The 25,040-nt window shown below is 51.7% G+C and overlaps 1 protein-coding gene across 9 annotated transcripts in view; it reads right to left on the bottom strand.

The window, feature by feature from the left end:
* WSCD2 (WSC domain containing 2) overlaps positions 1–25,040 on the bottom strand; it is a 128,094-nt gene that overhangs the window by 87,438 nt on the left and 15,616 nt on the right. For 5 of the 9 annotated variants that reach the window (XM_043901519.1, XM_043901518.1, XM_043901520.1 and 2 more), the window contains exon 1: positions 24,161–24,354. The exons of 2 other annotated variants lie outside the window; for them this stretch is intronic. The gene's annotated coding sequence lies outside the window, so the exon portion shown is untranslated. Of the gene's footprint in view, positions 1–22,120; positions 22,269–24,019; positions 24,076–24,160; positions 24,355–25,040 lie in introns of those variants that run through there. 2 more of the 9 variants (XM_043901523.1, XM_043901524.1) reach the window with 2 other exon arrangements.

The raw sequence follows: 25,040 nt of genomic DNA, 5'->3' as shown, positions 1-25,040 counted from the left end.
CAGCCACTAAGTGATGTCCAGCTCTTGTGACTTGATGAATTGGAGCCCGCCGGGCTCCTCTGTCCATGGGATTTTTCAGGCAAGGATACTGGAGCGGGTTGCCATTTCCTTCTCCAGGGAATCTTCCTGACCCAGGAATTGATCCTGTTTCTCCTGTGTCTCCTGCATTGGCAGGTGGACTCTTTACCACTGAGACACCAGGGACTTTCCTTTCAAACTTATGATTCAGTTCTGTTGTTATCCCCATTGTATGGATGAGAATGCTGAGGCTCAGACAGGGGACGTACCTTGCTCAAGGTCATGGAGCTCCTCCTATGCAGTGGCTCTAGGATTTACCCAGGTCTGTATACTCACCACTCATTTATGAGGGTTTCCAGTTCTGTGAGGAACCTTTCAGTGTATGTTGACTTCTTGGCATTATCTCACTCATGATGCTGACTTTTCTTCTACCAGTCAATTAGTTTTCAGCAACCAGGTAATATACCGAGTCCTTATTCCAGGCCTGGTGAGACGGCTACAAGACCGAATAAAACAATCTCCCTACTAACAGCCACAATCTATGTGTGCATACGGTGCCAGGTGAGGTCCAGGAAGAATGAGTCATGCTAGTCCTGGGGTTGGATAGAGTCCTCTGATGCCTCCGACTGTACCGCATACTCCAGGCCTCCCTGTCAAAACTAGCCTGTCTCATCTTCCAGTGTCTGATCATTAACACACCAGCAGGCTAAGAGCAAAACCACATTATGTCTGAACTAGAGGGAACCTCGGGGATCATCCGCATCACACAGATTTGGAAACTGAGGCCCCAGGAAAGAATGAGTCTTGGCTAACGTCACACAGCAGGTCCAGAACCCAAACCTAGGTCTTTTCACTCCCCTCTCAGCCTTCTTTTCACAACATCAGTGTGATGGCTGATTTTGTGTGTCCACTTGACAGTGACTGGGTGCCCACACATTTGGTCAAACATGACTCTGGGTGTACCTGAAAGAGTGTCTCTGGATGAGATTAACATATGAATCCATAGCTGAGGAAAGCAGATTATGCTCCCCAATACTTGTGGCCCTCACTCTTGGGCATGGCAATGGGAAGATACTTTCCTTCTGAGAAGCTTTCTAGAACCACATTGTCGTGGGCAGAATAAAGAGCCCCCAGAGATGCCCATGTTCTAATCCCTAGAACCAGTGACTCTATCACCTTACAGGCAAAAGGGACTGTGCAGATATGATTAAGTTAAAGGTCTGGGCGTGGGGAGATTACCTGGGGTTAGCCAGTGGGCACAACATTATCACAAAGGTCCTTAGAAGAGGGAGGTGGGAGGGTCAGAGTCAGAGAAGGCGATGTGACATGAGAAGGTGGCCTAAGGGGGAAGTCACTCTCTGCTTGACTGTCCTCCAGCTAGGACACCATGTCTGTCTTCTGCCTTCAGCCTCAGACTGGACTGTATACCACCAGATCTCTTGGGTGTCCAGCTCGCTGACTGCAGACCTTGAGATTCAAAGCTACTGAATTAAGTCGATCCCTTATAGTACATCTGTCTCTCTCTTCGGTTCTGTTTCTCTGGAGAACCTTGACTAATGCAAGGACTCTGCAGGCAGCAGGCTGGGAATCGGGGCAAATTTGCCATCGAGGAAACCTAGTCGCCTTTTCCTGTGGCAATCCAGAGTCCTCTGCCGTGTGGTATACACACGCTTGTAGTATTCCACGAGGCACTTTTAGGTGCTTCACACATCAACTTCCCCGAAAATGTCAATAGTTACGTAATTATTTAAATGGGAATACTTAGAAAATTTATAAGTGCACATCGAACCTTGATTTTACATGTATTATCACTTAGGATGAAGCTGAATAAAATAGTGAGTTGATAGAAGAGCCACTTAAAGAGGAACATGCAGCTCTGGGGAGTTCTCGGAAGGTAGATCGAGAAATGCTGGAGTTTGGGGACATCATGCCTCTAAATATGATACGTTAATGGAGGGGATTTTGAATTCCTGGGCATGGGGGTGGGAACATACCTCCCCTCTGAGAAGCTTCCTAGAACCCTTTTGTCGTGGGCACAATGAAGACCCCCCCAAAGATGTCCATATCCTAATCGCCGGAACCTACAACTCTGTTACTCTACATGCAAAAGGAACTTGGCAGTTAAGGGTCGTGAGATGGGGATTATCCAGTGGGCACAACACCATCACATGGGTCTTTAGTAGAGGGAGGCAAGAGGTCAGAAGTCAGACAAGGAAATGCAACATCAGAAGTTGAGACCAGAGTGATATGATTGCTGGCTTTGACAACAGAAAGGGGTCATGAGCCAAGGAATGTGGGCGATCTTCAGAAGCTGCAAAAGGCAAGGAAACAATTTCTTCTAGTGCCCCTAGAAGGAACACAGCACTGCCCATATCTTGGTTTTATCCTAAGGAGACCTGTTTTGGATATCCGAGCCTCAGAACTGTAAGAGAATAAATGTGTGCTGTTTTTAGCCACTGAGCTGGTGTTGTCACAACAGCAATGGGAAGCACACACACCCTTTATCATCTCTAAGGGGCCGACCACATACTCCTAGGACACACAGAGGGACTCTCCACGCTCCCTTCCAGCGCCCCTGCCTTCCCTCCTGCGAAAACAATGAGAATACCTTCAGCCTGTCACTACAACTGTGTGTTAGCATCACCTGTTAGCTGGCTAAGGAAACCCTTCCAGAATCCAGGAGGGTGGTAGCATCACCTGTCATTCATTTGCCCCCACCCCCATGTCGTCTCCTCCCCTTCGCCACCCCATTCTCTGCCTTAGTTAGGGTGGTCTTCATGGACCACACCCACAGGCTCTCCGGTTCTCTGGCTTCCACATTGAGTTTGGCCATTGTGAGGGCAGGCAGGGAGAAGGTGGGTATAAAATGGGCAGAGCATTCCTTCCCCCCAGCCCCTCTCTCTCTGTGGAGTTACCAGGGTTGGCTGAGCTCCTCCACCAAAGACCCGATCCCTCTCCACACACTCTGCTCTGGGCTTCTGCCACCTCTCTTGCGCTTTGCCTTTTCAGGACTAGAGGCAGTAACAGATCCTCTCGGGCACTAACCCTGGAGTGCCGCACCATCCACTATGATTTCCCCACTTCACACACTGTCCCCCTTCATAGACTTGCATCTACTGCCCAATCTGAGTGAGTCATCGCTTCCTCCAGGCTCCTACTGATACCATAGATGTTGCAAATATGACACAGACAAGTAAAGCCACTTGTCCAGGGTCAAGAACCAGGCAGCGGGAGAGACAGCACTGGAGCCCAGGTCTGTCCAAAACCCCTGGCTAGAGGGTGCCAGGGCAGCCCGTGGTCTGTGGGCCGCAGAGAGCCAGGGGACAGGCTGTGCTTGTTCATTTTCCAATTTGAGTTCACGGCCAACAGTTAATGATTTGGTGCTTTGGAGTGCAAGCCCAGAGGTCCTGCTTCTCTTGAAAGATAAACCAGCATTGCTGGTTCTAAGTGCTTTTGCGTGGTATGTCACCCTTGCAATGACCTCAATGAGGTAAGTACTAGCACTGACTCAATTTCCTACATGGGTAAACTGAGGCATGAAGGTTAAAATCACTGGTCTTCTGTGACTCAGCTAAGCAAGCTGAAGAGAGGGAGCTGAACCTAGCTCAGTGATCAACCACGGTAAACGGAGCCCCATGGGGCCTGCGTCAGGCCACCTGCGTGGCCCCTGAGGACATCTGAGCTCACCACTCCTTCCCTGGGCTCTTCGATGTTTCCAGGGCAGGAGGATCCAGCCCTCCCCTCAGCCTCCTGGGTGGGCTTGGCTCATTCCTGGGAGTCCCATCTTCATCCCTGGCAGACTTGGCCACCAAGAGGGGGGATCTGTCATCATCCCAAATGCAGCTCACTTAAAAAAGCTCTGCTCACGGCTATCTCGATTACTCCGCACCGATACCACCCAACCCAGTATTTCTCCAGCCTCGCGGATTTCTGAGGGCATCTGGCACCTGGCTGGGGCCTGTGGTTCCCATCCCATGCCCATGAACACACGGAGCCCTTGTTCTCCTGGCCCCTGCCCTTCCCAGCACAGGTTGGACCCTTGCCTCGCTTGTCTGAACGGAGCCTCTAACTTGGTCCTGCCTTGGGCACCGTCCCCTATCAGCCTGCCAGTGGAGAAAACACGCCATGCAGAGGCACTTTCTAAAAAAAAAAAAACCAACTCAGAAATCAGAGCTGGCCAGGCCTCCTTCTCCCACTGTGTCACCTTCGGAATGGGCAGTCTTTCTGGGTTTTGTTTCCCCCCTTTCTCTTACTCTCCCTGCAATTTCTGCTTCTGTGCATCCCGGAGGAGGAGGGTCTGGCTAAATGCTGTTGTTGTGAGGGTAACTGAAGCTCCCCAGACACCCTGAGACCGGTCCAGGAGGGCGGAAAGGGGATCGATGGCTCTCTTATCGCAGAGCAGCCGTCCCCGACGTCTGGTGTCCCAGTGTGGGCAGGGGAGGGTGCGGCGAGATTAAAGAGAGCTGTTGCAAAGCAGTGATCAGACCTTGGTGGTGGTGGGGGCGAGGGTGGAAGGAATTTCTAGAAAAAAAAGATGTGTTATCTGGCCAAAGAAAGTAATTAATTGGCCATTAGCCTCTGGAGTAGGTTTTCATCTCCCAACCTCTCAAGATTAGAGAGGGAAGTGAATTAGCCCCAGGGAGCACCTCAGTGAAGTCCCCGGCCAGAATGGTCACTAAATATTTATGCGGCATCTTTGTGTGCAAGGCATTCTGGTCCCCCCTGTCTGGGGGTGGGGGTGGGGGTGGGAGGCGGCCACAAGGAAGGGGACCCTGGGCAGAGTGAGCCCTAGGTTCTAATCGTGACTTTGATTCTGACTGGCGATGTCTCCTGGCAAGTCCCTTCCCCACCCCGGGTGTCAATTTTCCCAGAAATAAACTGAGAGGGTGTGTCCAGGAGATCCTGGCTCTTCCACCTCTGGCCAAGTGACTTGAGAATTTCTCCAAAGATGCTGAAGCTGGACAACAGTGAGGGTAGCCCAAAGGTATGAGTGTACTGAATACACCGAAGCGTTAAGATGGCAGACCTTATGTCTATTCTACTGCGATTTAAAAATTGGGAGGAAAGGGTCAACAATTTTAAAAGAATGGATTTACTGTCTGTTGCACGGATCACACTCTACAAAGGAGGTGGTGAGCGCGGCAGTGCCTGCCTTACGAGGGGCCACTTTCCCTCAAGGAAGAGAGGCTTTTGGTTTCCTCTTGTGGTTGTCATCGTTTTAAAATAAATTCCAAGCATCTGTAAACTATATCCAAAGGGTCAAATGCCAGATCCGGCTGCCTGTGTTTGTAAATAACATACAGAACGTTTTGTTGGAATAAGAAAGAAAAAGGAAGGAAGAAGGAAGGAGGAAGAAAGAAGGAAGAAAAAGACAGAGGAAGGGAGGGACAGAGGGGCAGAGGGAGGGAGAAAGGAAAGGGAAAAACTCTCTACAGCAATAAGCATGGCACACACTATTACATATCTTGTGTGTATATATATCCTTCCCTCTACCTGGATAACAGAACCCCTATCTTTGGAAGGAGGTAGCGATTTGCCAATTCCCAAGGAACATGTTATGATTGATCTAAACCAGTGGTCTTAAATGGAGGCGATTTTGTCCCCCAGGGGGCATGTGGCAATGCCCAGAGACATTTGTGGTTGTCACAAGTGAAGGGGGCGGTGTTCCTGGCATTGGACGCAGCTCAACATCCTAAAGACACACAGGACAGCACCCCACAACCAAGAGTTGCCCAGCCCCAAACGCTCCTACTGTAGATGGCAGGTCAGTAGCCAGACCAGTAAACCAATCAGCAGGACCTCATCGGAGCAAGAACCCTAGGAGACAGCGTGTGATATGGTGAGGAACAGTCCGAGGAGCCTCGAAGCGTGACAACACCGGGCCCCCACAGGGCCGAGGCTGAGCCCCGGGGACGGGGTGGGGAGGACAGGCAGCCACAGAGGGGCCCGGAGCCCCATCTCGGGAGACAGACTCAGGTCAGAGGAGGCTTTATGAGGCACGGACCCAGGGCCAGACCAGTGGCTGCAGAGGGAGGCTGGTCCATGGCTCCAACAACAGGCTCTTTTTTATTAAGAGCCTCTCAAGGAGGTCTGCCCAGCGTGTCTGCTCAACCTGGCCATGGCGAGCCACAGTGGGCCTGGGGCCTGACTTCCGAGAGGGGGCTGTCTGTGTTGCTTCTGGATCCAGGGTCAGGACGGGATTGGCAGAGAGCCCGCCAAAGGGAAGGCCCAAGTGAGGACCAGGACCCACTCCCAAGCATGCACTACGGCATCTGGAGTCCGCCCATCTCTCTCTGCAGCACCTCCTCCCTCTTCTGCTTCTGAGCCGCAGCTGGACAAATGCACGATGCACCTCTGCAACACGCCATCTCCCTGAGCTGAGCTCCCCCCTGGCCCACAAATATTCTCTACCCCGTTCCTTTGCTCGGTCAATTCCCACCCATCCCTCTCACCCCTGTCTCCACATCCCTTCCTTGGAGAGCCCCTCTTGACCTCCTGAAATAAACTGAGTCTCCTTCCTATAGGTTCCCACAATGTGCCAGTCTTTCCCCTTGGATAAGCTCAAGACACATCCCTGAAATTATTTAAGATCTGTCTGATGGGAGGGGAAGGAGAGCAGAGTGGTTAAGAGCAACAGCCTTCCGCATCAGAGAAAGGAAGAGGTTTTCCATGGCCAGGGGGCCTTATGAAATTTACAGAATCTCCTTGCAGGACACTTCAAAATGCAGCCTTGAAAATTAACATGTCAGTGGGAATCCTTTGATCATTTCTCCTTTGCAGACTAGAGGGAAAGGAAAAGCACTTTGGGTGAAGCCATTACTAATAGGGGAAAGGGGAGTCAGCCTCAGATTCCTGAGGCAGACAGCTCTGTTCCACTCCTGGCTGTGTGACTCTGGGCAACTCTCTTCATCTCTCTGATCCTCACAGTCTCCACTTGTAAAAGCGGGATGACAGTAGTAATCTCACAACGTCGTCAGAGGCTTTAACGAGGCGATCTATCCAAGGCACAGAACCTGGCATGTAACAAGAGCTCAATAAATAGTTGTTATTATATGACAGTATCTGACACCTGAAAAAAGAACTTGAACTTGGTTCCTAAAGATCTGGGTTCAAGCTTGATTCCACTACTCATTTCCTATTTTTTTTTCCCTCACATCACTTAACCTCTCTGAACCTCCTCTGTCATATGATGAAAGGACCATGAGTCCCAGAAAGGATAATGAAGAGGGCTGCAATCACCACCATAATAAATACAAAGGTAGTTCTACTTATTGATCCAATCACTTTACTGTCTCCCAAACCCTTCACAGTTTTCCAAGCCCGTCCCCGACCCTATCATCTCACGCTCATTCATTCAACAAACACTCAGTGAGCACCACTATGAGTGAGCCCAGCTTCACACTGTAGGTGCCGGGGAAACAACGGTCAAAGACAAAAAAATCTCAGTCCTCACGGAACGTAAATCCTTGTGCGATAGGTCTTGACTCGGGGGCGATGTGGCCCCCTCGCCCCGCCAGGGACATTGGTCAAGGTCTGAAGAGGTTTTTTCTAGGTCGTCTCCTCCCAGGAAGGGGATACAACTGGCATCTAGTGGGTGGAGAGGCTGGGGATGCTGCTGAAACATCCCAGAACGCCCAGGACAGCTCCCAGCAACAAACAATTACGTGGTCCAAAATGTCAATAGCTTCGAGGTTGAGGAAACCTTGTTCTTGAGGGAAGAGGCAGAGAGTAAACAAAATAAACATGCCAATCACGTGGTAGATTAGAAGATGATAAGAGCTGTGGAGGAAAAGGGTGTGGGATGCCAGGAACGGGGGTGGCAGTGGCGAGAAGGGGCTGGATTTACTCAGAGTTGCCTGTGGGGCGGCCAATGAAGCACACGAGTCAAAGATGACGCTGAGGCTCTTGGCCTGAGCATGTGGACGCTTTAATGAAGATCCCTGCCCAATAGTCTCTTTTCAGCCATTCTCAACCCTTTCCCATCCCCACCTCCACAGTCAATTCCCCCTCCACGCTTTATACAGCAGCCCAGGCAATCTTGAAATAGAAATTTGGAGCCTTCACTTCCCTTCTCCCTTCCCTTCCCACCCAGGTTTCCCAAATGCCAGGTGAGTGCCCCCCTAACTCAAAAGGTCATCCATGACCTACCCCTCCCTTGGCCCTCTCCCCAGCCCTACTCTTCTCTACCATCAGCCACAGTCCACCTGATTCACCTCTGAAAACAAGCCTCCAGCTCTCTTTCCCATCAGGAATACTGTCTTTCTCCCTCACCCACTCTCCAGCCCTGCTTGGCCCTACTCCTCTTGAAGGGCTTGGTTCAGATGCCACCTCCTGCAGGAAGCCTTCCTGGAAACCCTCCACTGGTATGAGAGACCTCCTTTGGAGCCCACGCCTCCTCCACTGAAACCCTGACGCACTGGTTTGTATTTGCCCACCTCCTCCACTGGACTGAGAGCTCTACGAGGTTGGTCATCAGAAGCATCCTGCTCACCATGGGTCAACCGTCTAGGTTTGCAGGGGACTGAGGGGCTCCCGGGACACTTAAATGTTAAGTGCTTAAACTGGGAAAATCCCTGGCAAACCAAAACCAGCTAGTCACTCTCATCGTATCCCTGATGCTTAGCAGAGTCCAGCCCAAGGTAAGCGCAATTCATGCTTGCTGAATGAATGGTAAGTAGGAGATTTATGAATGTTTTCTAAATGGATGGATGAGTTCATCGTCAAGGGAGTTAATAACCCCAAACCATCAGCCAGGCTTCTGGAAGCATCTGGAAGACCTGATACATCCTGTGTTGAGCTCTAAAAGGGAAAGTCACTCAGTCATGTCCGACTCTTTATGACTGCATGGACTGTAGCCCACCCAGACTCCTCTGTCCGCGGAATCTTCCAGACAAGAGTGCTGGAGTGGGTTGCCATTCCCTTTTCTAGGGGATCTTCCCAAACCAGAGATTGAGCTGGGGTCTCCTGCACTGCAGGTGGGATCTTTACAATCTCAGCTACCAGGGGAGCCCCCTCAAGCTCCAAGGACAAACACAAACCACAGTATTTCTGCTCTCCAGCTAAGGTTCAGGTTCAAGAGCAGGGCCCAGGGCCCCCTCCTATCTGCACGGAAACGGAGGTCAGGGGGGCCAGAAAAGATCTGGGGCAGTAAGTCCGCTGACCTAGTTCTCCTGCCCCAGGGCCGGGCACTCACTGCCCCACCTCAGAGCCCCGGTCCTCACTCTGAGCGCCGGTCCTCATTCTGAGCCCCGCCCCAGCTGTGTTATCTGACCCTCAATCCAGGACAGCTGATGCCCTGTCTTTCGGTGGCCTGCAAAACTAGAAACTTGAAAATGCTTCTCAGGTTTTGTTTTTCTCTTTCTTTCCTAGTTTCTTTCTTTCTATTTTTTTTTTTTTTTCTTCTGGGGCCATCAACCCTCACCCCTCGCTTATCATGGTCTGAGAAAAAGGGGATAATTGTGTTCTCTGGCCAGGTAGCCTCCGTGCCAAAACAGAAAGCTACTGGGTTGTTTTTACACATGTAAATTTGGAGTCCTGGGGGCTTATAGGATAGAGAGGCACACCCCACGCCACTGAAAGTAGAGGAACCTTTGCTTAAACAGGACGCCAGAGATGTTCTCTGTGTATAAACCAAGGCAGCGTGGTCTAGGTGGCATTTCCCACCCGAGAGGTAATTATCGGCGGTGGGTATAGGGGGTCTTTCCATGAGACCTGTGACCCACAGACAAATGAAAACACAAAACAAAGGTGTACAATTTGATGAGTTATTGCAAAGTGAACACACACCCATGTAACCACCTTCCAGGGCCAGAAACCAAAGCCAGCTCCCCAAAGCCCCCTCTGTGCGTCTTTCTAATCACCCCTCCCCCCTTCCTCACCCAAGGTCATGACCGTCCTGACGACTTCTTCCTTACTTTTCTTTATAATGTTTTCAACTAAGCATGCATGCATTCCTAAACTCTATAGCTTAGCTTCTATTTTGAGCTTTGTGTAATTAATATTGTATAGTATATGCCCTTTTGGGCTTCCCAGGTGGGGCAAGTGGTAAAGAATCTGCCTGCTAAGGCAGGAGATGTAAACGAAGTGAGTTCAATCCCTGGGTTGGGAAGATTCCCTGGAGGAGGGCACAGCAACCCACTCCAGTGTCTTGCCTGGTATATCCCATGGACAGAGGAGCCTGGCAGGCTACAGTTCATAGGGGTCACACACAGTCAGACACGACTGAGCAACTTAGCAGGCACATATACACATATGCCCTTTTGTGTCTGGATTTTTTTGTTAGGCATTATTTGTGGCACGAAGCTGTAGCCAATCCATTTTCACTGCTGTGTACTATTCCATGCTATGAGGGGACCTCATTTTACTTGTCTGTTCTACCATAATGGACACTTGGGTAGTTTCTGATTTCTCATGCTTACGACTCCTACATGTATAAAAAGAACATATATCTTCATTTCTATTGAGTCTATATCCCAAAGTAGAATAGCAGATTAGAGGATGTATCATGCCATGTAAGTAAATACAGTCCAGAAGTTTTTCAAAGCAGTTGTACTAATCCATACTCCTACCAGCAGCATCTGAGGACCCTAAGAGCTCTTTTTAAGTTTCAGTTGATAACCACAACCTCTCGCTGTAAATATGTGGCAGGCCTGGAGTGTGGGTGTGGCAAGAGTTCTAACTGACACCCCAATCCCCCTCAAGTGGGCAATTCTGGCAGAGGTGACACAGGTTAGTTAAATCATCACACAGCACTGGAATCGCAAACCCTGAAGGAAAGAGACAAATCCGGGGAAGCACACAGTGGGGGAGGTCTGATCTGGTCCAGGGGAGATCCACAGGAATTCTCAGAAGCCATGCTTCACCCAAGACCTGAAGGTGGAGTTGCAGTTAACCAGATAAAGAAGGGTGGAGGCGGAGAGGGGCCCATGCCGGGCAGCTGGCACAGCATGTGCAAAGGCCCTGAGGTTGGAAGGGAGGAGCATGAGTCTAAGGAGCTGAGAAAACAAAGGCCCAGAGAGATCCAGAAACTCTCCTGAGGTGGCGCACCAAGTTAGCAGCAGAGCTACCTAGAGCCCATTGCTAAGGGGTCCTTGGTGCCCAGGGGTCTCTGTGAGTGCAGCTGATCCCCTTAGAAGGTAGCACCCCTCTCAAGAGCCAGGGCTGCTGGATGCAGGCACGCTAGAGGTCAAGTCTCAGCTCTGGCAACCCCTAGCTTTGTGACCTTGGGTAGATCCCTTCTCCTCTCAGAGCCTCAGTTTCCTCATTTGTAAATAAGGAGAATGATATAAGGCCACAAACTTCAGGACTGCTGTGAGCCAAAAAGGTCCATATAGTCAAAGCTATCATTTTTCCAGTAGTCATGTACGAATGTAACAGTTGCACCAGAAAGAAGGCTGAGTGCCAAAGAACTGATGCTTTCAGACTGTGGTGTTGGAGAAGACTCTTGAGAGTCCCTTGGACACAGCAAGGAGATCAAACCAGTCCATCCTAAAGGAAATCAACCCTGAATATTCATTGGAAGGACTGATGCTGCAGCTGAAGCTCCAATACTTTGGCCACATGATGCGAAGAGCCGACTCATTGGAAAAGACCCTGATGCTGGGAAAGACGGAAGGCAGGAGGAGAAGGGGGCGACTGAGGATTAGATGGCTGGATGGCATCACCAACTCAACGGACATTAGTTTGAGCAAACTCAGGGAGATAGTGAAGCACAGGGAAGCCTGAAGCACAGGAAGTGCTGCAGTCCATGGGGTTGCAAAGAGTGATACACCTGAGTAACTGAACCAATGCTTGGAAAGAGCCTTCCATAGAAAGGGTGTTAAATCTATACAAGAAGCATGAGCAGGTCTCTCCCTTTCCCCGGGTCACTGGGGCTGGAGTTTCACAGGAGGAGCTGAGGTTGGTGAGTACCTGCCGTGTGACCGACACCTCCTTAGGACGCGGGAGCTCTGAGGACCCCCCAGGCTGCAGAAGAGAAAATCAAAGCTCAGACAGGTGAAGTGATTTGCCCTCTGTCACACAGCAGGAAGTGGGATGGGAGAGCCAGGATCCAGCCCTCCCTCACATGGAGGGATGGCGGCTGAATTACCTTCACAGCCTCTGCAGAGAAAGTTTTATCCCAGGAAATCAATAGAGTGAAGCAGGAAATCAGAGAGAACATTAATAATCTCAGGCAGCAAAATGAACTGCTTCTAAGCGGCCGTTCGCACTGAAGCCATCAGCGGAGCCTGTTACAAATGGTGCGGCTCAGAATGAAAAGGAACTCCTGTGGGGACATCCAGGGGGACGCTGAAGGCAGGCGGCACACGACCCGATTCTAGAACAATGGGCTGGCGCGTCTTCCGAGGGCATCCCCAACACCAGCTCTCTGTGGTTTGGACAGAACAGGCTCCATGTTCCCCGTGTCGGGGAGACCTGGCTTTACAACAGAGGTCCAGCTGAGCCCACAGACATGCCTGTTTGCTCCGTCTTGTGTTTCAAAATTGCCTGAACTGGGTGACCAACATTTACAACCAGGTAGAGGTTATGCATAACACCTTAAAGACCATTGAGAGATGTGGGGAGACAGCTGGGTGGGAGTGGGTGCTCCCTGTAGCTGGCTCCCCAGGTTTCTGGTTCATCACTGCCCCTCCTAGGGGACCCGCCTGCCCCTAGCAGCATCTGTCACCCCCCCTGCATCCTTTGAGCCATCACCAGCTTTTAGCTGGTGAGGCGATCCATGAGATGTGGTTTGTTAGGGAATGATGGCTTTTGGCAACCGAAACTGGAGGGGCATGGACAGGTCCAAGACTCTCAGGGGCCAGCGGGGTGCCCAGGCTGAGTCATCTGGTCATGGGCGTCTCCCATCACCCTCGGTACTCACAGAACCCCTCCCCGGCCTATATTATCACATGTCAATAATAGCATAGAAGCAGTAGGAACAGCATTTACCGTGTACAGTGCATGCGGGGCTCAGCGCTAAGCGCCTTGCATGATCAATATCATTTAATCTTCGCCTCACAACAACCCTCTGAGGTGACGACCGTAGAAAGGTCATTTTAGTGTGACCGGCATTTACTTCTGTGGCTCAGGTTAACTGGGTCCCGATTATCCTTCAGGGACCCGCTTCTGCTATTGGTCTTTGTGATTCAGGAAACCACAAGAGCTGATTCACACTCTCCCCACCCGAGGAGGGACCAAGGTGTCCATATGACCTCGATCTGACTGAATGGTATAGTCTATTTCTCTGATTTCAGGAAACCTGCTGCTGCTAAGCCGCTCAGTCGTGTCCGACTCTGTGCGACCCCATAGACGGCAGCCCACCAGGCTCCCCCGTCCCTGGGATTCTCCAGGCAAGAACACTGGAGTGGGCTGCCATTTCCTTCTCCAATGCATGAAAGTGAAAAGTGAAAGTGAAGTCGCTCAGCCGTGTCCGACTCTTAGCGACCCCATGGACTGCAGCCCACCAGGCTCCTCCATCCATGGGATTTTCCAGGCAAGAGTACAGGAGTGGGGTGACATTGCCATTGCCTACAAACTCTCAATTCCAGGACTAGTGGGAGGAGGGCTTGCAGCTGACACTATGTAATCATGGAGTTACTGGTAGGCATTTGTGCAGAGATGAAGATAGCCAGAGCCCACTGGCGAAGGAAAGCCCGCCACCGAGGAAAAGGAGAGCCAAGGGATTGGGAGGGAAAAATAAAGAGACACACTGGGAGCAAGGGAGAGAGAGAGAGAGTGAGAGAACGTCCTCTGATACTATCAAACTCCTGAATCAAGCCAAACCTGAAGCTAGTTGTCAGTCACACGAACCTACACAGTGCTTATTAGCCTGAGAATAAAAGAGTGTAATGATATTTAAGTTGGACTTTCTGTCAGTTACAACCAGAAGGCTCCAACGAATATAAATACTATCATTATTTCCATTTTACATATGAGTAGTGGGAAGCTAGGGCTTCCCAGCTGGTGCTAATGGTAAAGAACCCACCTTCCAATGCAGTAGTCATGAGAGACACAGGTTCAATCCCTGGGTCAGGAAGATCCCCTGGAGGAGGGCATGGTGACCCACTCCAGTATTCTTGCCTGGAGAATCCTATGGACAGAGGAGCCTGGTGGGCTACAGTCCAAGGGGTCCCAGAATCAGACACGACTGAAGCGACTTAGAATGCATGCACGCAGTTAGACACTAAGGGGATTGAAATAAATTACCTGAGGTCACACAGCTGTGAATTGGCAGCACTTGGATTCCAGCAACTTTTGCCCTGAACCTGACGCTGTTAGGTCAGAACTCTCGGTCTTTTATCCGGAGAAGGCAACGGGAACCCACTCCAGTACTCTTGCCTGGAAAATTCCATGGCCCATGGACGGAGGAGCCTGGTAGGCTGCAGTCCATGAGGTCGCAAAGAGTCAGACACAACGGAGCGACTTCACTTTCACTTTCCACTTTCATGCTTTGGAGAAGGAAATGGTAGCCCACTCCAGTGTTCTTGCCTGGAGAATCCCAGGGATGGGGGAGTCTGGTGGGCTGCTGTCTATGGGGTCGCACAGAGTCAGACATGACTGCAGCGACTTAGCAGCAGCAGCAGCTCGGTCTTTTATAGGGCTGTCTCTCCCTCTCTCTCTAGGGGCCAAGAGTTGGGAATTTTAGAAGCATCCTATGTTTGGAGCTGCTGGTACACGCTGGTGATTTGGGGGAGGCCAGGAAGGGCTGAGGAGAGGCTGCATCAAAATGAAACATAATTATTATTTAAATCAGTTCAGATGCAGAAGGAGAAAAGTCAGAGCTTTCTGTGGCATTCCCCCCACCCCCAATGCCCGTTTTTAATTCTATCTTATCAGAACACAGCTGGGATTTGTTTTTCAAAAGGAAAAACTCCTTTAATTAAAAAAAAAAAAATTCTCTGATAAAAGTGAAAATAGCCCACAGGCCATCAGGTGACAATGGAAGGGAGACAGGGCATTTTAGCAACTTAAAGCAGATTAAAAAACTAATTTGTTGACTCTTTTTTGCCAAGCCTACCTCTCCCCTGGAAAGCTGTGTGTTTTGCATAATGAAGCTGAAATCCTGAAATCGCTGCAGTCCGCCCAGCTCCCTCTTTGTGGGCATTTCAATGGGCTCCCACCTCACGTGGGGGTGCAGTTTCTTCTTACTGCTCTGGCTGGGGTTTAATAGCATCATTTCACTTCCTGTACTGAAAATCTGTATGAGGCCTCTCACTGCTGGAAGGATGAAGAGCAAAGCGCTCATGGGGCTGGTGAGGCCCTGAGATTTGTCCACTTCGTGTACCAGCTCTTTCCTAGTCTGGAAGTGTGCCCGTGTCTTTGATTCATGCCACTTTCCTCACCTCAGGGCCTTTGCACATGCTACTTCCCAGCCTTTTTCACCTGGTCAATCCTTTTCATCCTTCAGAGCTGGGCTCCTTTTTTTTTCCTCTCTCAAGGAAGTCTTCATTTCAGAGGCTCTAAATTCTGGCAGTTACTTCAAGTTGTAATTATATGAGGTTGGGGTCTTGTTTTTCTCTTCACTTTTTCCACAGGGTCTGGCATACAGTAGGTGCTCAATAAAAATCTGTTGACTAGACCAGTGGGTGAGCCCTGATGAAAGGCAGTGCATGGTGCCAGCATGCCATGGGTTCCTCAACGCCTCAGGTCTTCTTCCCTCTGCTGCGTCCAAAGCCCCAGTCCACATTCCCCCAGCTTGTTTTCATCTGCTTGCACACCCACTGGTGGGAGTGCATAGTGCTCGGAGGGTGAGACCATGTTGTATGGGGAAGAGAACATGGGCTCTAGGGTCAGATCTTGGTTTCAATCTTAGCCTCTCCAGACTTCAGAAAAAAAAATTTTTTTTAATTTATTTATTCATTTTTGGCTGCACTGGGTCCTCATTGCTAAGTACAGGCCTCCTGTAGTCTCAGGGCATAGGCTGCTCCTTGCAGTGGCTTCTCCTGTTGTGAAGCATGGGCTTTAGAGTGCATGGACTCAGTAGCTGCGGCCCATGGGCTTAACTGCCCTCCTGCATGAGGAATCTTTCCAGACCAGGGACTGAACCCGTGTCCCCTGCATCGGCAGGTGGATTCCTAACCACTGGACCACCAGGGAAGTCCTGTCTAGACTTTTAACTTATTCACTTTGTTTTCATCCTGCCAAAATCTGTTGTTGTTTAGTTGCTCAGTCGTGTCTGACTCTTTGCCACCCCACAGACTGCAGCACGCCAGGCTTCCCTGTCCTTCACCGTCTCCCGGAGTTTGCTCAGACTCATATCCATTAAGTCGGTGACATCACACACAACATAAAATTTCCTACATTAACCATTTTTAAGCATACAGTTTAGTGGTGTTAAGTACATTCACATCGTCGTGCAACCATCACTACCGTCCATCTCTAGAACAGTCATGTTCCCAAACAGAAACTCGATCCCATTAAACACTAACTCCCCATTTCCCCCTCTCCCAGCCCCCGGAGACCACCATTCTATTTCCTGTCCCTATGAATCTGACTACTTTAAGAAAGTCAATTTTAGTATATGTGCTGCCGAAGCGAGCACTACTTTAAGAAAGTCAAAGTGGAACAATACATTATTTGTCCTGTTGTGTCTGGCTTATTTCACTTAGCCTAAGCATCCTTGAGGTTCATCCTTATTGTAGCGTGTGTTAGAATTTTGCTCCTCTTTAAGGCTAAATACTATTCCACGGCATGGATGGAGCATACTTTATCCCAAGTCGATGGACACTTGGGTGGCTTCCACTTGTCTGCCATTGTGAATAAAGATGCTGTGAACATGGCTATCCTCCTTACCTGAGAAAGAGGGTAAAAGAGCATCTTCCTTGGAGGGATGTTGTAAGGATCAATGAGTGAAAACACAAGAAGAGCAGAGCACATTTCCTGGCACGTCAAAAGCACCCGTCTCGGTCAGGGACCAGCGGGTAGCAGACAGCCCACCCCAGTGGGGTGACCAAGGACAGTTACAACGGAGGGCAGAGTGTAGAGAAGCCACTAGAAGGGGGAAGTGCAGCACCCACGGCCTGGCAGCTGAGGAGGACCATGCCCACCCCCAGACCAGAGGGGTGGGGGAGGAAGCTTCCTTGACGCAGAGGGTCCCGACAGGGGCGGTTAGAAGACGCCACCTCCATCACCTGCTGTGCTTTCCTCACTGAACTCATCACTATTTACATTTAAGCTGTTCAGTTACTTATTTATGCATTTCTGTTCTGACTCGCATTCCTGGAATCACCCCCCAGGACACCAGGGCCTCTGTCTGCTCAACACTTCATCTTCAGGACCTAGACAGACCTAGGTGCATGGTAGACGCCCAGGAAATACTCAAGCCCCGTGTACTCAATAAATACTTGTTGAATCAATGCATGTGGAATGATTCATTTGTTTTTTTCCACTGTGGTAGCCAGATAAAGAAAAAGAAGTGAAAATGTTGGTTGCTCAGTTGTGGCTGACTCTTCGACCCCGTGGACTGTAGCCTGCCAGGTTCCTCTGTCCATGGGATTTTCCAGGCAAGAATGCTGGAGTGGGTCGCCATGCTCTCCTCCGGGGGATCTTCCTGACCCAGGGATCAAACCATGCAGGTTCTTTACCATCTGAGCCATCAGGGGGGCCGGGTAGCCAAATAACTACTCTCCAAAGATATCCGTGTCCTAATTCCCTGAACCTATGGTGACGTTACCCTACATACTAAAAGAGGCTTTGCAGATACGAGTAAGGTGAGGATCTTGAGATGGGGAGATTATCTTGGATTATCTGAGGGGGCCCAATGCCATCTAATAAGGTGATAGTGGTGGTTTGGCCGCTAAGTCGTGTCCGACTCTTCGACCCCATGGACTGTAGCCCGCCGGGCTCCTCTGTCTGTGGGATTTTCCAGGCAAGAACACTGGAGTGGATTGCTATTTCCTTCTCCAGGGGAACTTCCTGACCCAGGAATTGAAGCCAGGTCTCCTGCATTGCAGGCAGATTCTTTACCGACTGAGCTACAAGGGAAGCCCATCTAATAAGGGAAGCAGGGAATTCAGAAGTCAGAGATGGAGATATGACCGTGGAGGCGGAGGTCAGAGTGACGTGGGGCTACCAGCCTCGGGACGTGGGCAGCCTCCAGGCCATAGAAAAGGCATGGAAATGTTCCTCCCCTTGAGAGTCCAGTAGGGACCCAGTCTAGATTTCTAATCCCTAGCAATGAGAATAAGTTTACATTGTTCTAAGTCCCTGTCCTTGTGGTCATTTGTTACAGCAGCAAGAAACTAATACACTCACATGTGAGAGCAGCGTGGGATCTAAGAGACTGCGGACCTGTCACCGGTCAGGATGCAGAAGGCCCAGGTTCTAACCTCAGCTCTATCACCAGCCCTCTGCACCCTCGGCCAAAGTCCCCTTTCACAGTGCCCAGGGGATGGGTGGGAGGGCTGACGGGCTGAGCTGACTTAGTAAACATGCCTAACGACTCTGGGAGAAGGCACTGTCATTATTGCCATATTACAGATGAGCAAACTGAGGCGCAAGCCTTCCTTCTGTTATTTCCTAAGGTGGTAAACTGAAGCTTCTGTCCTCAACCTGAGACTCAAGAAATGTGGGGCTCAGATAGTAATAGGGAAGCTGGGCTGGACTCCAGTCCTAATCTGCCTCCAGAACCCAGGGTCTCCTGCTTCCTCCCCAAACTGTAAGGTCCTCAAGGACAGAATTGGGGTCTGCTTTTTCTGTATCTTCAGGGCCCGGGACAAAGTACGATTCTTAGAAGACTCTGAGCAAATGCTGAGCATCAGCAAACCCTGACTTTTAATATAGAACAAATACGTGAATGAGAGAATGAACAAATCTCCCCTCAACCAAAGAGACACTTCCCATGCCTGTGACCTGGTTCATTCCTGCCTACCTGACCTCCAGGTGAGCCCACGTGAAGGTCAAACGTGCACTTGCTTCCCAAGAATGGCAAACATGCCTGCTAGCACTGGGGAGGCAAGACGACATCGTGGTTAAAGGCATGGTCTCTGACATCTGGTGATCTGAGTGCAAATTCCAGTGATGCCTCTCCTGAGTTGTCAATTCATCTCTCTGAGCCTCACAGGTTAAAACAGAAGTCATAACAGAAATATCTCAGAGAGTAGTTGTGAGTATGGGGAGTATGTATATAAATGCACCACAAGCATTAACTGTTATTATTATTATTAAAACTGCTGATGTTGGGATGAGCAGAGATCCAGGTAGGAACGGGGTATCCATGGTGAGAAGTACATGGTACATCTCTGAATGAGTACCAGGGGTCCCACAGGAGCAGGAAATACAGACCACTGGTAACTGCATCTGTTAGCTACAATCATGATAATGGTATGTAACAACCAACCACAAAGCCCCAGTAACATGTAATAGAAGCATTTAATTACCTGACCTGTTTGTGGCCAGCTGGAGTGTGGCTGAGCTAGACTCTTCACTGAGGTCTGGGCTAAGGGTTGTTCAACATGTGTTTGTTCCTGGGGCCAGGCTGGGGGGAGAGGGGCAGTTACCTTGGTGGAGCCCTTCTCCCAGCCTTGGCAGAAACATGCAAGGCCCCTGGACACCCAGGCTTGGAAAGGACACACCATCACTTCCACCAAAGGCCAGAGGAAGACACAAGGCCAAACCCAAAGTGAAGGATGCGGAGCACAGACCCTGCCTGCCTCTTGAGTGGGAAGAACAGCCACGTCTCATGACTAAGGGTGTGGATACAGGGAGGAATTGGGGCCCATGATGTGTTTCCCCCAACAACCAAACACTAGGCCAACCTTAGAAAGGGTTCTCACACTGCCCTGGCCTGCTCGCCTCACCAGCTTCTGCAGCCCCAGCCTCATCAACTCCTGGTCAAAATCTGGAAGACCCCAGCAGCAACATTGGCAGTCTGTGGGGACCCCCATCCTCACCTTCCCAACATCTGGACCTGCTCCGGGGAGCCATTAATCTCGGGCAATTTCTTTCCTCACTTGATTTGTTTATTTAAGGAAAACAAGTTGCTCTTAATTAGAAACACTGCTGTCGAAATGTTCAGTGCATCCTAGGCTGCCTATGTTCAGACCTTCTGCCTAAAATTATACCTGCGCTCTGAACATCTGTGAGTCTGTTCGGTGACTGGCCTACGTGCAGGCTTCTGGCGGGGGAGACGTGGGTTGTCGTGGGGGCTGAGGGAGCCGGGGGGCAGAGGGAGACACAGCCTCAGAGCAAAGGCACTCGGGAAAATGAACATCCGACACCCCAACACTCTGCTCCGAGCTGGCACCAGCGATCGCTGAGTCAACACTCGGAAGGTACACACACAAGCACAGTGCAGACGTGCAGAGCAGACAGAAGAGGAGCTTTTAAAGGGTCAGAACTGTGCTCTGTTTGGACGCTCTCAGCCGTGTTTACAGCCCCCCGCCCGCCAACACCTCATCAGCCCTAGGGACACTGAGTCACACCCGCGCAGATGCATGTGCTCAGAAACACACACATACACAGGCGGCACACACAGAAGGTACTTTGCCCCGCAGACAGGCAAACACACGAAACACACATCATACACCCAGGGACACGCAAAAAGATGCAAGGCCCCATCCTCGGTACACACACCTGGAAACTCACGCACACACAGGAGACATGCACAAATGTCACACTGCAACATCCAGAAACACCTCACGTGCACACCGAGACACACTCAAATGGACACAGCAACCAACAGACCCAACAGCAACGCCAAGAAACACACACCTATACACAGAGATACAACCAGGCATGCAATGCTTCACACAGGTGCACACGCTCAGAAACACACATGTACACACACAGGTGACTAAGTTTGCCCTGCAAAACACACAGGCACACATCCACAGACACACACACATCCACAGAGACGCAGCCAAATGTACCCTCTGTCACTCACAGACACACACGTTCAGAACCTCACACACACACATAGAGACACAGAGGCTGACCACAGCAAGCAGGCATATGCACACAAAGGACGAGCCGTGTGCAGCGCTGTACACACACATGCGTGCAGAGACAAAAAAACATATAAGAGACACAACTGTAAGTTTACACTCGCATCACTGCACACAGGTGCGTACATGCACACACATGCAGGAGCCCACAGAGGCCCACACAGACAACACACACATGTGCCCTGGCCACCCCGCATAGCTCCTCAAACACAGAGATCGGCACACAGACCGTCACGACACATGTGTGCATCTGATCACACACACACCACTGCTTAACACTCACAATTGCTTGTGCATACCCACACTCACAGTGCCTCACACAGGCACGTGCACACGCACATATGCCTAAGTCCGTGGACAGGCAGTCTCATGAGTACACACTCATACTGACACTAGTCTCACATGTGCCCACACACACTTCAGGGTTTTATGTAACTCATACTCACATGAGCACACGTACGCATCCTACATGAGAGTGTATACATAGGCACACATTCACACACATGTGTCTACACAGACACACACGTCCTATTCTGCCAGGAAAGCAAACTGTTCGTTTTCTGAAAGTCGAGTACGCAGATAAGAGCTAACACACGGTGGAGCTGCTCCCACTCCAGGCCCGACTGCATGCCTGTTAACTCACTCCGTGTTGGCCGAGATGAGGACTGTCTTCCCTGCGGAGGTTTTAGCATGAACCCAGGGCTTCCCTGGTGGCTCAGACAGTGAAGAATCCGCCTGCAATACGGGTCGATCCCTAGGTTGGGAAGATCCTCTGGAGGAGGGCATGGCAACCCACTCCAGTATACTTGCCTGGAGAATCCCCATGGACAGAGAAGCCTGGCGGGCTACAGTCCAGGGGGTCGGACACGACTGAGCGACTAAGCAGAGCACAGGGGTTACCTAGTTCAGGGAAGGATGTAGACATCCCAAGCCTCGGAACCATTCAGAAAGAAATAAGACTGACTAATCGACAGCTTCCTCCACAATCTCAGCCACCTGCCCACACACACACACACACACACACGCAAGACGCTTTCCCGGCGTGGCTGTTCCTGCAGGGAACAGCAGCCTCGCCTGATCAGACAGCCTCAGCAGATGGGAGGCTGCCCAGACATACTGAACTTCTCTGCCCTGGATCCCTCCACAGCTGCAAAGTTGAAGCCATGGAGACAGCTTACCTCTACCTCCTGTTGTCATGGCGACACAGCAGCTGGATGCATCCAGTGCTCCCAGACCGCCTGGGGCTCCCCACTAGGAGCTGCTGGTCCAGAAGTGCTTTTATGAGGAAGGAGCGAGGGGCGGGGGGAGGAACTGCAGGTGTCAGATGATCCGAGAGAACAAGGGCCCTGCTCCCCAGCCAAGGAGCAATCACCTGGTGCTCAGGGCCAGCCTCCCCGGGGACAACAGCACCCAGATGCCCATGCACAAGACTCAAAACAGACAGCCTTGCTGCTGCATTCGGGCAGCTCCAGCCTCACCAGGTACACCAAGCACTTCCCACGCACTGTCTCCATTATCAGCTACTCATTTGACTGTGGAGGGACCGAGGTTCAGAGGGTGAAGTGATTGGTCAGACTCAGATGTGTCTCAGTCCTAGACCTCTTAACACACTATGTTACACCGCCTCCTGGGATTTGGAGGATTTCATCTCTGACAATCACTCAGGGCTATAAGAATATCTGAACAGGGACCTCTGAGGATACAGGAAATCTCTTCCTTTTTACAGAAGCAGCAACTGGAGCTCAGAGAGGTTGAGTGATTTGTCCAAACTCACACAGCAAATTGACAGCCGACTTGACATTCAACCTCTTGACCTGAAGACGGGGTTTCCCCAGGACATCAAATGCCAGCCTCTGACACCCTCGAAGCATCCCCGGGTCCTGGCAGCCTAGAGAAACAGTCCCTAAAGTAGCCTGCCTGGCCCCAGGTCAGAATCCCAAGCAATGGCAGGAGGTTCTCAGACTCCCACCTTGTGTCTCAAGCACTGTCCAGGAACTATGCAGCAATGTCGTTCCCTAGAGGCAGACATCAGGATTGACTATAGGGCCAGAGGAATATATCCGTTAGGTCACGAACAGAAGCACCTCCACTGCCTGCCTCATGGACCAACTAGTTCATGGAGATGACCCCGGCCCTAGGCTGGAACCCCAGAGAGGGAAGCAAGGCTCCATTTCGGGGGCTGTGACAACAGGGATGGCTCTAAAATGACCCCTGGAGACCAGGTGGCCTCTTTGGAGCATGTTTTTCCTTAAGAGGGAAAAAATGATCTGGCCAAACTCATGAGGCTCTGCAGAGCCTGGAGGGGCCTAGGGTGTGACAGACCACCCACAGCCTCAGAGCTGAGGATGACAGTGCCAAGAGTCCCCATCCAAATGTCCATTCCAACCTCTTTTCTACTGAAGTTTGCACCTCGCCAGGCTCCAATCTGAATGGTCTCATTGAGCAGCTCAGGAAACTTCTCCCAAATCTTTAGCTCATCTAAGGAGCTGCAAGGGACGGGAGCTAATCCCCACTGCTTCTAGCGTCTCTGCCAGTGAGGTGATTCGGCTCTGGCGATGACACTTGGGGCTGCTGGAAGGGCTTGGATAGGGGCGATCTGGCTGGAAGGGTCCCCCTGCTTCCCTCTACACACACACACACACACACACACACACGCACGCACGCATGCACGCACGCACCAGAACGGACATAAGCAAGACTGCAAAGCACTCTACACAGAATCCATCACCCGGGCAGCCCTGGCTTCTTCTCCAGATGATGGGGAATCTCGTTTACCAGAGTATCACCCCCAACAAGAACCCTGTAAAGTCAACTTGAAAATACGTCCAACTCCTCCTCCCTCAGCACTCTAACTGGCCAAGAAGATGGGTGATTCATGAATCAAATGAAAGGGGCCCACTGCCTTCCCCCCTGGCCCAGGTCATCTGAGAAGCCCTGGACATCCTGCTTTGGGAACCCCAGGGGATGGCTGGAGGATGGACGCGGGATAAGCCAGCACGTCCAACCCTTTGCGGGAGGAGAGAAAGTTTGTCATCCACCCAGAACTGGGCTGTCACCACTCGGGGTTCTTTACTCACCTGGCTCTGGACACTGAACCCCAGGCTCCAGGCAGCATCTGGAATCGGCAGCCCAGCTGGGGGACAGATATCCTTTGCAGCAGCTCTGCGCCCTCTCCCTAAGGCCCCCCTGCTAGCAGGACCAGGCCCCTTAGCCCTTACCTGAGGGTCTCAGTCACTTGCAAACTCTGCCAACGGTGCCCAGCCAGCGCCCGGGGTCTCTCTCTCTGCGACTCCGGCGTCCCGGCTTGGCGCACCCGTTCTGTGGGCGCCTTCCCAGCTGCCAGCTGCTGCAGTGGCATCCAGGAAAGGGAGATTGGATTTTCTTTCTCGCCGCCCAGTCTCCTCCTGGCGGGCCCCGGGGGCTATTTCTCCGGATCTGGTGCAAGGGGCATCCTCCGCACCTCCAGCGGGAAAGTGGAAGAGTGTGCGTCCTGGATTGCAGCAGCCGCGACAGCGGTGGCCGGGGACAAGGAGGCGGTGGCGACGCCAGCCGGTGAGCCCGAGAGGCGGGCGGAGGCGAGAGGAAGTGCAAACCGGGCTCCTGCGAGCCTGGCGCTCGGGCGGGCTGGCGGGCGGGCGGCACTGCGGGTGCCCCGCGCCACGGCGAGGCCCCGCGCAGGCACCCGCCCCGGGATGCCCAGGCCCGCTGCGCGCCAGGCGCGGGCTGCGGCTGGGCGCGGGGCTCCGGCCGCCTCGCCTCCCTCTCTCTCGCTGCCTCCCTTCCTGCCTTGCTCGCTCCCCGGGACTTCACGTCTCTGAGCCCGAGCTCCCAGCGCCGCTGCCGCCGCCGCCGCCGCCGCCGCCGCCGCCAGCAGCACGCCTCAGCCCGGCGCGCTCCTCGCGCGGAGCCACAGCACTGCCTACCGCTTAACTCCTTGCATGCCACCTGGCCCTCCCGCAGCCTCCCGGGGAGCTGGGCAGACCCGGTGCCAGGCCTGCTGGGGCCCTGGGGAAGGACCTCGGCCTCTAAGCCTCAGTTTCCCCATCCGTAAAATGGGCTCGAAAGACGCACGTCATAGAATTGTCTGGAAAATTAACT

The sequence above is a fragment of the Cervus elaphus genome, chromosome 5, assembly GCF_910594005.1.
Source record: "Cervus elaphus chromosome 5, mCerEla1.1, whole genome shotgun sequence".
In the NCBI taxonomy this organism is placed as follows: domain Eukaryota; kingdom Metazoa; phylum Chordata; class Mammalia; order Artiodactyla; family Cervidae; genus Cervus; species Cervus elaphus.
Note: the sequence above shows the minus strand (reverse complement) of the source record. Positions and strands in the feature narration are given on the sequence as shown.